Raw genomic sequence first — 14,501 nt, 5'->3', positions numbered from 1 at the left:
ACTTTGTTATCTCTTATCTTCTGAACATTAGAGCTACGCACAACATCACTGTGCTACATTAATACACTCCTGGAAATTGAAATAAGAACACCGTGAATTCATTGTCCCAGGAAGGGGAAACATTATTGACACATTCCTGGGGTCAGATACATCACATGATCACACTGACAGAACCACAGGCACATAGACACAGGCAACAGAGCATGCACAATGTCGGCACTAGTACAGTGTATATCCACCTTTCGCAGCAATGCAGGCTGCTATTCTCCCATGGAGACGATCGTAGAGATGCTGGATGTAGTCCTGTGGAACGGCTTGCCATGCCATTTCCACCTGGCGCCTCAGTTGGACCAGCGTTCGTGCTGGACGTGCAGACCGCGTGAGACGACGCTTCATCCAGTCCCAAACATGCTCAATGGGGGACAGATCCGGAGATCTTGCTGGCCATGGTAGTTGACTTACACCTTCTAGAGCACGTTGGGTGGCACGGGATACATGCGGACGTGCATTGTCCTGTTGGAACAGCAAGTTCCCTTGCCGGTCTAGGAATGGTAGAACGATGGGTTCGATGACGGTTTGGATGTACCGTGCACTATTCAGTGTCCCCTCGACGATCACCAGTGGTGTACGGCCAGTGTAGGAGATCACTCCCCACACCATGATGCCGGGAGTTGGCCCTGTGTGCCTCGGTCGAATGCAGTCCTGATTGTGGCGCTCACCTGCACGGCGCCAAACACGCATACGACCATCATTGGCACCAAGGCAGAAGCGACTCTCATCGCTGAAGACGACACGTCTCCATTCGTCCCTCCATTCACGCCTGTCGCGACACCACTGGAGGCGGGCTGCACGATGTTGGGGCGTGAGCGGAAGACGGCCTAACGGTGTGCGGGACCGTAGCCCAGCTTCATGGAGACGGTTGCGAATGGTCCTCGCCGATACCCCAGGAGCAACAGTGTCCCTAATTTGCTGGGAAGTGGCGGTGCGGTCCCCTACGGCACTGCGTAGGATCCTACGGTCTTGGCGTGCATCCGTGCGTCGCTGCGGTCCGGTCCCAGGTCGACGGGCACGTGCACCTTCCGCCGACCACTGGCGACAACATCGATGTACTGTGGAGACCTCACGCCCCACGTGTTGAGCAATTCGGCGGTACGTCCACCCGGCCTCCCGCATGCCCACTATATGCCCTCGCTCAAAGTCCGTCAACTGCACATACGGTTCACGTCCACGCTGTCGCGGCATGCTACCAGTGTTAAAGACTGCGATGGAGCTCCGTATGCCACGGCAAACTGGCTGACACTGACGGCGGCGGTGCACAAATGCTGCGCAGCTAGCGCCATTTGACGGCCAACAACGCGGTTCCTGGTGTGTCCGCTGTGCCGTGCGTGTGATCATTGCTTGTACAGCCCTCTCGCAGTGTCCGGAGCAAGTATGGTGGGTCTGACACACCGGTGTCAATGTGTTCTTTTTTCCATTTCCAGGAGTGTATATTACATATCTTATATTTAATGTATGCATCTACAATTGTGGCATTTGTTAGTAGCCATCTATAAGAAATTGTCACATTCCTGTAATGTAAAATTATGCTACCTAACACCAGCAAGACACAGGGCTTAGGCGTGTGTATATAGCTGCTTTCTTATTTTTCTTATCGCTTAAGCTTCCACAGTGTTAAGCAGACGTTTTTCTTATTACTGAGGTGGTTTTAGATTATATATGCTCTTCTTTCCCCATTCTGTTTGTAGCAGCGATCTTTTGTAAACAGAACTCTACCTTCTGATCGCTAAATTTGTGTACGATTTTACTCTGCCAGCACATATATAAATAATTTTATACATGTGGCATTCGTTGAATACAGCCAAAATATAGGGAACAAGGAAAGGAAAGTAACCGTGGGACCAAAAAACGACAGTGAGAAGTGGCATTGATACGTAATAAAGTTCACCAAAAATAGGACGAATAGAAGACAGAATCAGGAAGAGAAGTGTCGTCTTCTTTGGACACCTAAAAACACCAGACATAAAAAAAAATTTTTCACAGAAACCTAAAAAAATCAATGGCGCGGACCAAAGGAGTTCACTCAGGACTTACTGCAATGTGATTAATGAAGAAAGAAATAGGAGAAAAGAAACATTCAGAGCAGAGGTGAAAAGTTTCAAGGGCAACCAGGAAAAAAAGAAACGGAAAGGACGGGTACAATATGAATAGAAGAAAGAAGAGAAGAACATAGGGAAAAAACGAGAAAGTGCTGCAAAGAAAGAAAGGTGAAAAGTAAGAAACCAGTTTTTTTTAATATGCTCCACATAACGTCACATCAACAAAAAAAGTTTTTTGGAAACGGAATATAAGGGTATGGTTCATTGTAGTCTACTTTTTAAGATAGCACTTCTGTAAACTACGTGTTGCGAGGAGACTACTCTGAGCCGCGAGTGGTGAGAAAAGGTGTGGGGAGGTAAGTGGGAGAAGGCGACTCGCAGTCTGTGCGACCTGGTCTGAGCTGGGCCGCTCCGGACGTGAGACGGGCTGTGCGTCCGTGCCGTCTATCAGGTGCGGGGCGCGCTTTGATCAATAGCCGGCCTCGTGTGGCCACGGCTGGCCTCGCCGCCACAGCCATAGCCACAGCCACAGCCTCCGCTGCCGCCCGGGATGCCGACCCGCGCCGCGCTCATAGGAGGCCAGAACTCGCGGAACGCACGTGCGCCGGGCTGCCTAACTCCCAGGCATCGACTACTCCGACAGCCAGTTTACATGAGAGCGTTGCGTTACCCACCTGTGATTCCACATAAGCGTCTGTTTTGATATACAGTCAATGAAAAAGAGTACTTAAATAACAGTATATGTTAACAGTGAAGTATCTTACATTTATTTCCAATGATTAGGCTTTTAAGCCACTTTCATTTTAATTAATTTCTTCCACCAGTGGTTCGGTCTTAGAATCTTTCCCCTTATAATATTAACACAGCGTCCCAGTCTTACAGACATGGTTTTTATATGCTCTGTACTATCTCATACTAGCAGCGAAATCCTTAGAATCTGTATGCAACCAGAACAAGTACTGTCTACTCTGTGGCGCTCGCTTAGGTAAAACTTAACTTCGAACTAATACGCAAAAGTACACTATTGGCCATTAAAATTGCTACACCACGAAGATGACGTGCTACAGACGCGAAATTTAACCGACAAGAAGAAGATGCTGTGATATGCAAATGATTAGCTTTTCAGAGCGTTCACACAGGGTTGGCGCCGGTGGCGACACCTATAACGTGCTGACATGAGGAAAGTTTACAACCGATTACTCTTACACAAACATCAGTTGACCGGCGTTTCCTGGTGAAACGTTGTTGTGATGCCTCGTGTAAGGAGGAGATATGCGTACCATTACGTTTCCGACTTTGATAAAGGTCGGATTGTAGCCTATCGCGCTTGCGGTTTATCGTATCGCGACATTGCTGTTCGCGTTGGTCGAGATCCATTGACTGTTAGTAGAATATGGAAACGGTGGATTCAGGAGGGTAATACGGAACGCCGTGCTGGATCCCAAAGGCCTCGTATCACTAGCAGTGAAGATGACAGGCAGCTTATCCGCATGGCTGTAACCGATCGTGCAGCCACGTCTCGATCCCTGAGTCAACAGACGGGGACGTTTGCAAGACAACAACCATCTGCACGAACAGTTCGACGACGTTTGCAGCAGCGTCGACTATCAGCTCGGAGAGCATGGCTGCGGTTACCCTTGACGCTGCATCACAGACAGGAGCGCCTGCGATGGTGTACTCAACGACGAACCTGGGTGCACGAATGGCAAAACGTCATTTTTTCGGATGAATCCAGGTTCTGTTTACAGCATCATGATGGTCGCATCCGTGTTTAGCGACATCGCGGTGAACGCACATTGGAAGCGTGTATTCGTCATCGCCATACTGGCATATCATCCAGCGTCATGGTATGCGGGGCCATTGGTTACACGTCTCGGTCACCTCTTGTTCGCAATGGCGGCACTTTGAACAGTGGACGATAAATTTCAGATGTGGTACCTCCCGTGCCTACACCCTTCATTCGATCCCGGTGAAACTCTACATTTCAGCAGGATAATGCACGACCGCATGTTGCAGGTCCTGTACGGCCTTTCTGGATACAGAAAATGTTGGACTGCTGCCCTGGCGAGCACGTTCTCCAGATCTCTTACCAACTGAAAATGTCTGGTCAATGGTGGCCGAGCAACTGGCTCGTCACAATACACCAGTCCCTACTCTTGATGAACTGTGGTATCGTGTTGAAGCTGCATGGGCAGCTGTACCTGTACACGCTATCCAATCTCTGTTTGTCTCAAAAGCTGGCCGGAGTGGTCGTGCGGTTCTAGGCGCTACAGTCTGGAACTGAGCGACCGCTACGGTCGCAGGTTCGAATTCTGGCTCGGGCATGGATGTGTGTGACGTCCTTAGGCTAGTTAGGTTTAAGTAATTCTAAGTTCTAGGCGACTGATGACCTCAGAAGCTAAGTCGCATAGTGCTCAGAGCCATTTGATCCATTTTTTGACTCAAAGCGCAGGCGTATCAAGGCCTTTATTATGGCCAGAGGTGGTTGTTTTGGGTACTGATTTCTCAGGATTTATGCACCCAAATTGCGTGAAAATGTAATCACATGGCAGTTCTGGTATAATATATTTCTCCAATGAATACCCGTTTATCACATACATTTTTTCTTGGTGTAGCAACTTTAATGGCCAATAGTGTATTATAATGAACTGCAATGTCATATAGAAAAAATAATTAACATGACTTTTGACTCTGACACAGGTAAGGCAGTAACTGCGTTTAAACTCTCCTTTCATTTTTTGCCTAGATGCATAGATTTTAAAATTTTGACCTGTCTAATATAAAAATGTGTGAAAAAATGTGACTACAGATGAATATGCTTTCTTCGAGGCTGTTGTAAAGAGAGAACAGGTTAGGTACAGGATGAGGTGGTGGTCGAAGGTTTCCGTTTTTCCGGTTCTCAGAGAACGCCAGGAGAAATCGGAGGAAACTGCCACAAATAGCGATGAAAACTCTGTCTGTCGTGGCAGCTAAAATACTCACAGTCGCCGAAAGAACGAGAAGATTGAACAACGGCGGCAGTATGATATCTGCTTATTAACAAACTGGTCGCTTTGGGGACGTCTTTCACACGAATGTGACGGGGAAGTATTTCGCGTCGTTCGGATCGTGATAGTAACAGATTCGTCCAGTATTGTTAATCTGCGTAGAAATCACTATGCACTAGACTGCTAAACACACTAATCGTTTTATTAAGGACCGGGGATCCAACATCGAATAAAAGTTCGTAGAGGATATATACCTTCTTTTTTACAAAATAAATTATTTATCTTTGATAATTGCGATTACAAGTTGCATCTCCTCTGCACTTCAAATTACGTCAATATGCAAACTACGTATCTGAATCCCATAAAAAAAGCGATGTCCAACAGGTATTCCCCATCTCCAAAATTAGATGCTCTTTTTCACAGCAAAACACGGTAGCCCATCATTGCTGCCACTCGCAGCCAGAGTATTACAATAATATTAGTTAAACACACCGCTGCATCACTAAGATTTATGTATTTTTCTCATTCACAACTGAAATTAACATAATTGTGTTGTACACGCACATTCAACGAATAAAGCATCCCCATTAACGCACATAACAGACGTGACGCAAACAACACGAGCACACCACTATAAATCATAGCATGGTCAGTTCACATTACGTAGGGACATTACAATATGAACTGCGTGGTTAACTTTCGTTTTGTACCAGATAGTTGATATTGGGAGGATAATTTGACAGAGCACTGCGGAATCTACACAACGCTGCGCGAGTAGTAGACATTCCGTCAGAACTGCTGATAGCCTTGGGAGAGCCAGCCACGGGAAAACTCTTGCGTCTGGTGTGAAAGCTGTATAAGATAGACGTAATAACATCAGACATCATGAAGAATGTAATAATTACAATTCCAAAGAAAGCAAGTGCTGAGATGTGTGAAAATTACCGTATTATTAGCTTAAGAAGACATGGTTGCAAAATATTAATACGAAATATTTACAGAAGGATGGAAAAACTGGTAGAATCCGACTTCGGTGAAGGTCAGTTTGGATTTCGGAGAAATGTAAGAACAGTCGAGGCAATACGGACCTTATGATCCACTTAGAAAATAGGTTAAGAAAAGGAAAAGCTACGTTTATAGTGATGTGTCGACAGAAGTGCCGACACAGCGTGGTTTGAGGAGACTGAAATACACGCTATAAGCTCACGCAGAATAGAGATAGGTCTGCAACAGGATACGTAATGAATGCTATAAAGAAAAGTACGTAGCTCCTGGAATACTTAACTTTAATCCATCCTTGTGGTACATCGCTCTTGACGAGACAAGTGAGACTCTTTAGATACAAGCTATGTAAGGCTAATGGCGCCTTGCTAGGTCGTAGCCATTGACTTAGCTGAAGGCTATTCTAACTATCTGCTCTGCAAATGACCAAGGCTTTGTCAGTGTGCATCGCTAGCTACGTCGTCCGTACAACTGGGGCGAGTGCTAGTACGTCTCTCGAGACCTGCCGTGTGGTGGCGCTCGCTCTGCGATCACTGAAGTGGCGACACGCGGGTCCGACATGTACTAATGGACCGCGGCCGATTTAAAGCTACCACCTAGCAAGTGTGGTGTCTGGCGGTGACACCACATGTAGCATTTGTACACACAGAGAAAGCTTTTGACAGTGGTGACTGGAATATTCTTCTTTAAATTCTGAAGGTAGCAGGTGTAAAATACATGGTGCGAAAGGTTATTTACAAATTGTACAGAAACCAGACGGCAATTGTAAGACTCGAGAGGCAGGAAAGTGAAGCATTGGTAGAGAAGGGAGAGAGACAGATTTGCAGCCTGTCCACAATGTTATTCAGTCTGTACTTTCAGGAACTAGTAAAGGAAACCACATAAAAACCTGGAGTACGAATTAAATACCAGGGAGAAGAAACAACATATTTGAGGTTTTCCAGTGACATTGTAATTCTGTTAGAGACGGCACAGTATTGAAAGAGCAGCTGAACGGATTGGATAGTGATGTGTAAGTAGGATGCAAGATGAACATCAACAAAGCAAAACAAGGATAATGGAATGTAGTCGAATCAAATAATTTGATGCTGAGCCAATTAAATTCGGAAGGGTGACACTAAGAGTAGATGAGTTTTGCAATTTCGGCACCAAAACAACTGAGGATTGTGGAAGTAGAGAAAACGTAAAATGTAGACTGAAAATGGCAAGAAAAGCATTTCTGAAGAAGAGAAATTCTTAACATCGAATATAGACTTAACTGCTAGCACATCTGTTCTGAAAACACTTGTCTGGTGCGTAGCCAAGTACGGAAGTGAAACGTGGACGATAAATAGTTTAGACAATTAGAGAAGGGAAGCTTTTGAAATGAGGTGCTATAAAGAAAGCTAAACAGTAGATGGTTAGGTCATGTAACGAACGAAGAGGTACTGTACAGAATCGGACAGGAAAGAAATTTGTGGCACATCATGACTAGAAGAAGGAATCGGTTATAGCACACGTTTTAAGACCTCAAGCGATCACCAATTTAATACTGGACGGAAGTGTGGGGTGCAAAAATCTTAGACGGAGGCCATGAGATGAATGCAGTAAACAGATTAAGAAGCACGTAAGTTGCAGTAGATATTCGGAGAAGAAGAGGCTTGCACAGGACAGTAGCATAGAGAGCTGCATGAGACCAGTCTTCGGACTAAAGACCACAAAAATAATGAGTGATAATACGGATGTAATGAAACTTCGCTATGTGTATCTTATGTAATTTAAATAAGAAGCAGAGAAATTTATTAAATTTTAAATACGTTCATCCCTTTTCTTCTTTTAAACGTTAATCCCATCTACGAATTAAGTGCACCGTACTTAAGATTTGACAAATTTATGTTTAATTTTGCAGGCGGATGCCTTTCCCTTCGATGCAGTCTGTTACCTAAAAAGAGGAGTTCCGAGTACACCACCTGTCTGTGAATCTTGTGAACTTTTTTAGTTGCATATTTGTATTTTAACAGTTTGTGAAGAGTATTTTCCTAGGCAGAAACTGGCGACCAGTTGTGCATTTGGCTAAATGAGCATGAGAAACCGCTTCAAAACAACAATCGCTGCCAGATGCATCAGCCACGGACTTTAATTTGTTGCAAGCTTTCTATCCAAGTCTGATAGATCTTCCTGTCTCGCTAGTAGGCAGACTGGACGTTACACTTTTGAAGCATGCTGTTTCACACGAGGGAGTAGTGACAGCTACAAAGTGAGAAGCACTGTAGGAAGTCTGAAGCCGCTGTTACGCGTGGAAATTGGGGTGAAAAGTCATGTAGTATGTGGCGTGAGGAAGATATCGCAAATACCTACACTATTTAGTCGAAGGTATTTAGACACCTGGCTGGAAATGACACAAGTTCGTGGCGCAGTCCATCGGTAATGCTGAAATTCAGTACGGGGTTGGCCCACACTTAGCCTTGATGGTAACTTCCACTCTCGCAGACGTATGTTCAATCAGGTGCTGGAAGGTTTCTTGGCGAATGGCAGCTCATTTTTCACGGAGTGCTGCAAAATGGCTCTGGACACTATACGACTTAACATCTGAGGTCATCAGTCCCCTAGAACTTCATAAACCTAACCTAAGGACATCACACACATCCATGCCCGAGGCTGGATTCGAACCTGCGACCGTAGTGGTCACGCGTTTCCAGACTGAAGCGCTTAGAACCGCTCGGTCACACCGGCCGGCGGAGTGCTGCACTGAGGAGAGGTATCGATATCGGTCCGTGAGGCCTAGCAGGAAGTCAGCGTTCCAAAACATCCCAAAGGAGTTCTATAGGATTCAGGTAAGGACTATGTGCAGGCCAGTCCATTACAGGGATGTTATTGTCGTGTAACCATTCCGCCAAAGGCCGTGCATTATGAACAGGTGCTCAATCGTGTTGAAAGATGCAGTCGCCATCCCCGAATTGCTCTTCAACAGTGGGAAGCAGGAGGGTGCTTCAAACATCAATGTAAACCTGTACTGTGATACTGCCATGCAAAACAACAAGGGATGCAAGGCCCCTCCATGAAAAACACGACCACACCACAACACCACCGCCTCCGAATTTTACTGTTGGTACTACACTCTGGCAGATGACGTTCCACTGGCATTCGCTATACCCACATCCTGCCATCGGATCGCCACATTGTGTACCGTGATTCGTCACTCCACACAACGTCTTTCCACTGTGAAATCGTCCAATGTTTACGCACCTTACACCAAGCGACGAGTTGTTTGGCATTTGCAGGCATGTGTGTGGCATATGAGCAACCGCTCGACTATGTAATCCCAGTTCTCTCTCCTTCCGCCTAACAGTCATAGTACTAGCATGGATCCTGCTGCACTTTGGAATTCCTGTGTGAAGTTCTGGATAGATGTCTGCCTATTACACATTACGACCCTCTTCAACTGTCGGCGGTCTTTGTCAGTCAACAGACGATGTCGGCCTGTACGCTTTTGTGCTGTACGTGTCGCTTCACGTGTTCCACTTCACTATCACATCGGAAACAGTGGACCTAGGGATGTGTCGGAGTGTAGAAATCTCGTGTACAGAGGTATGACGCAAGTGACACCTAATCACCTGACCACGTTCGAAGTCTGTGAGTTCCGCGGAGCACCCTATACTGCTGTCTCAGGATGTCTAATGACTACTGATGTCGCTGATATGGAGTACCTGGTATTAGGTGGCAGCAAATACACCTGATACGAAAAACATATGTTTCTGCGGTGTCCGAATACTTTTGATAACATAGTGTAGGTGTGAGGAAGCCAATGCCGCCGAGATGACAGAACCGCCTTCTGTTAACTATGATGGCAATGAAAGAGAGAGAAATCTGGAATAATGATTTATAGACAGAATGACTGGTCTACTTTGTGAGGGATGAAGGCGGCGCGACGTCATACAGCAATCATATCATGTCGTATCTGCTGCGGTAGTAACTACTTTAAACTGGTGGCTAAGAATCATGCACTCATATTTGAATTCGTCTTTATTGATAAACAGTAATTCATTCAAAAATATTATTGTGTTGAGATTTACATTGCCGAGAGATTCAAAACCTGTTCCTAGTCTCTACGAGCGGTGCAGCTTCTAAAAGGAAAAGAAAAATTATTGTGGTTACTACTTATTCAATAGAGTTATAACCTTGACGAGAGTCCACCAGTGAACTGCTTCATGATGTATTTTGTTCATTTCGTGCGTGCTTTATCCCTTGTTTGTTACTGGCTCATAATTAATGTAGTCCAAGTGTAACTACAGCCAGACTATCCCATCCGTTATACAATCGTCCCGTAAATTCAAAGTTTATAATGAAAGTAATCGTATGAGTTGTTATCTTTGTTTTTATCGCTGTTAGAACTGCTATTTTACTATTCTGGGTAGTGCAGCACTGGGCATGGTTGTGAATGAAAATCATTTGCACTGCTTTATATGATTTCTAGGTCATGAAAAATCATACAGGCCCGAAGTTTGCAATAACAGTCTGAAATAAATATATTCTTCCATATATCTGTTTAGACTGAAGATTGTGGACAGCACAGAGTGGATAATGGTTCTCACTAAATGATTTGGTTTTTCAGTTTAATGCACTCGTTAACAAGGCCAGTCATGCACAGTTTTTTGCTGTCCATCTATTGTATCGGTAATTCCACTTGTTGCAAAACTTCTTTGTTTCATTCTGTGTAACGTAACTGTGTTTTATTTTCCGCTGTTTTCGTCAATGTAAAGTTGTTTGCAAGCACTCCAGTGGTAATTAATGTAATGCTTCCAAAGGAAGACTCTTTGTTTATCAGAACTTAAATTCTCACAAATAAGAAACACTACTGTCTGTAACACAAAATTGCTCGATGTTACCCGTCACTTTTCTTCTCAGTCATTTTATTATGTGTGTTGTATCGGCTAACATCCTGTGATTCAAAATATTGCCTTTAGTTTCCTGTTGAGAAATTTTTCGTAATATTACGAACATTTGTTGGGAATCAGGAGTCTGTTATTCATATGGACGTAACAGGGTTTGTATGGCATAACTTTCAAGAGAGAGTCCCATGAAGCTGCGTACGAGAATGCTGTTCAACTTACTTTGACACTTCCTTTAAAAATTACTGAAGCAATTAAGGCATCACAGTCGAAGTGCGACGTCAAAATACATCGATAGAATGATTTGTTCTATCCGACGACGTTTAAACCACTATGACTCAAGTAAAACATTGATATAAATGAATCACAGTCTTTATAAATACTTTGTCTTGACCAAATACGGCTCCAAATTAGTAATCGATAGCCGGCCGCTTTGGTCGAGCGGTTCTAGGCGCTTCATACCGTCACTGAGCGGCTGCTATGGTCCCAGGTTCGAATCCTGCCTTGGGCATGGATGTGTGTTGTCTTAGGTTAGTTATGTTTACGTAGTTTTAAGTCTAGGGGACTGATGACCTCAGATGTTAAGTCCCATAGAGCTTAGAGCCATTTGAACCTTTTTTTTTTGTATCGACAGACAAAATGAACTCATCTGATATGGGTATCAGCTATGAACTTCTCAGTTTTTATTTTAACATTTTTAAACTCACATTTTGGTTCTTTGCATTTTTACCAACTTAGTCCTCATAGCCGCATGTCGACTAGGTTTACCCAATTAATTAAGGACTTTCTTTTTATGCCAAAGCTCTCAGCAATCTGGGGGATCCCCGAATTATAATTACGTCTACTGAATCATGCTGAAAAATGACCTTCAGTGTCTTTTGAAACTATACAAATAATAATTTGTTTCGAAAGGCACTTGACAATTTGCTGTAGACTTTGTTGACACCATACGAACGATGTTACAAGCCATCATACAGAAGCTGCGTCTGCTGTGGCTTGTGTCTTGCCAGTATGTATCTGCAGCTGCAAACAGAATAACAGAAACAAAAATGGTTCAAATGGCTCTGAGCACTATGGGACATAACACCTATGGTCATCAGTCCCCTAGAACTTAGAACTAGTTAAACCTAACTAACCTAAGGACATCACACAACACCCAGTCATAATAACAGAAACAACCCGTGTTGCTTCCGTTTGATGGTTTGGGATGACACTATAAGTGTTCCATTTTGAATAATGATACCGTGGTAACAATGATGACTACGAACAATTTTTTTTATTTTGTGGTGATTTTTTTATTTTGCTTACTTGTTGTAAATGCAACCGTTTCAGATCACCTGAGACATCGTATGAAGACTCGGACCTGGGAGATTAACAAAGCGATTACGGAAGATAAGTATATCCACCGGAGTCATGGACTTAAACAACTTCATTTGGGCTCGTACTTTATGCCAATTACTGACCAAAGGTAGTTATCAGCCGCACAGCCTCCACTTCTCACCATATCATCTCGTATCTTACACGTTCGTTTCGTGACTAACTTTGTTCTTCTTAGAAGTCGTATTTTGGAGTTCTGTTTTCGATTTAATATCTTTCCAGAAGGAGAATTGTGTTGTACACCTGCATATCCCTTATTTTGCCGGGTTTGGTTCTCCGTTGTGCTGTCGTCAGTGCCAAATGTGGAGGATGATCTGAAACAGTCTGACAACCTTGTAAGGGTGTTGCAAGAGAAGTCAAGCTGAGAAATAACTTAAGCAAAAATTCGATACTTTGCACTGAGTTATTTAACACTGAAGTTAGACAATCAGGTGGCTGCATGCGCCAATTCAAGAAGCCTTTGAGGTACAATCATTGTCAGCTGTTCTCACAGTGCAGATGATAGCGCACGAGGCTGCTCAGCCTTCGGCTCTAATTCGATCATTACTGCAGTCCTGTGACTAATTTTTGTATCGCTCTCTTGCTCGTTTGGCGACACCGTCTCTGGTAGAGTGCATAAATTTGTGCGCGTCAGTCTGACTGGCTAACTTGAATGTTAAATAAGTCTGAAACGTTGCTACGTATCGAGTTTTTTTTTCTGAACAATTATTTCTCAGCGCAACCGACGCCGCAATAATCTTCTCAGATTGTTTCTCACCCCCAGAATGTTTACATGTGGCGAACACTGAAGATATTTATGAGTGTCACATCCAATTTCATAAGCCAGTTAACAGAAAGATGGCGCCTGAGCTAGGACTGTCGCAAGAAACAATTTTTATGCCAGCTGGACTTCTGCAACAGAACGGAAGTAGATTTGAATTATCATTCAAAAATTCTTCGTCATATTCTTCACATAAGGTATTTAAACGATATATTTGACACAGTTAACTGTTTAGTAGAAGACACTCTACTTTTTATTTGCGATTGCTGCATCATGCTCTGTAGTTAGCACATATTTATTTCGTGATTCTTTACTGATATCAGCATTGCCTCTGGCAGAGATCCGTACTGTTTGTTAAGTAATGATACTACTTATGGAATATTGAAACAGGTACACGTTTGTATGGAAGACTTCAAAGCAAATATTTTTTGTCAGTCGGTTTTACTGGGCTACATAATTGGAGGCGAGGGGACAATCCCCTGCTTCCTACGGTACTTTTACAGGGTATACTGTGATTGTAGTGGGAGCTAGGTACACAGAAACGTGTTGGCTTAAAATATGTTAGTCAACCATAACAATGAAATAAGTTTCAACAAATTAATAAAATGTGCGTATAGGAAATCCTTCACATTTATACATTGAGAAGGTTGTTGCATTCACAAATTGCTTATAGCTTTGTAATTCTGGAGGCTTCGCTTTTCTTTATATACATACTTCAGACATTGTTTTGTGGCTTGTATTTGTGCTTACAATGAAGTAACTGTGCTAGTGTGAATTTTCGTCTACTTCGAAGTTAATTAAAATGTTCTGTGTAAAACATTTTTGCAGTACTGTTATTCACAAGACATAATAAGGCAAAAAAGCCTTGACGGCATGGGAAACGCAGAATGGGCTATCTTCTTTCTTAAAAGAGCCACAGATGACAACGTGTGTCAAGCGCTCTGTCCACCAGGTAGTGAGTCTGGTGTGGCTACTGGAGGCTTGTTATTCAAGGTAACACCTAAAACATAAGCATTCTTTGTTTTTTGCTATAATGGAACTTGTGAACCCTATGTAAAGGCAACTTACTAAACAAGATTACTAGGGAAGTTTGTTAACAAATGTATATGGCAACGACTACCAGAATCTGTTCTGGAAATACTAAATACTTGAAAATACGTGTGCTGTATGCTCTGCTACATTTCAGTGACGGTGCATTGTATGATGGTGTATTGTTAAAGTACATGGTGATACAGATAAAAGTAGTCCGTGCAAGTATAAAGGAAATACAGTAAATTTACAGGAACGAAGAGCTGACGTTGATTACTATTTATTTACAGTAAGAAATATAGTGAAAAACGCCTTTATAAAAAATGTGGAGAATGACTTCTTGCAACATACATAGACAGCTTTGCAAGTCTAAGCGTATTCA

Source organism: Schistocerca piceifrons, chromosome 4 (genome assembly GCF_021461385.2).
Source record: "Schistocerca piceifrons isolate TAMUIC-IGC-003096 chromosome 4, iqSchPice1.1, whole genome shotgun sequence".
In the NCBI taxonomy this organism is placed as follows: domain Eukaryota; kingdom Metazoa; phylum Arthropoda; class Insecta; order Orthoptera; family Acrididae; genus Schistocerca; species Schistocerca piceifrons.
This window is presented reverse-complemented; position numbering follows the sequence as displayed.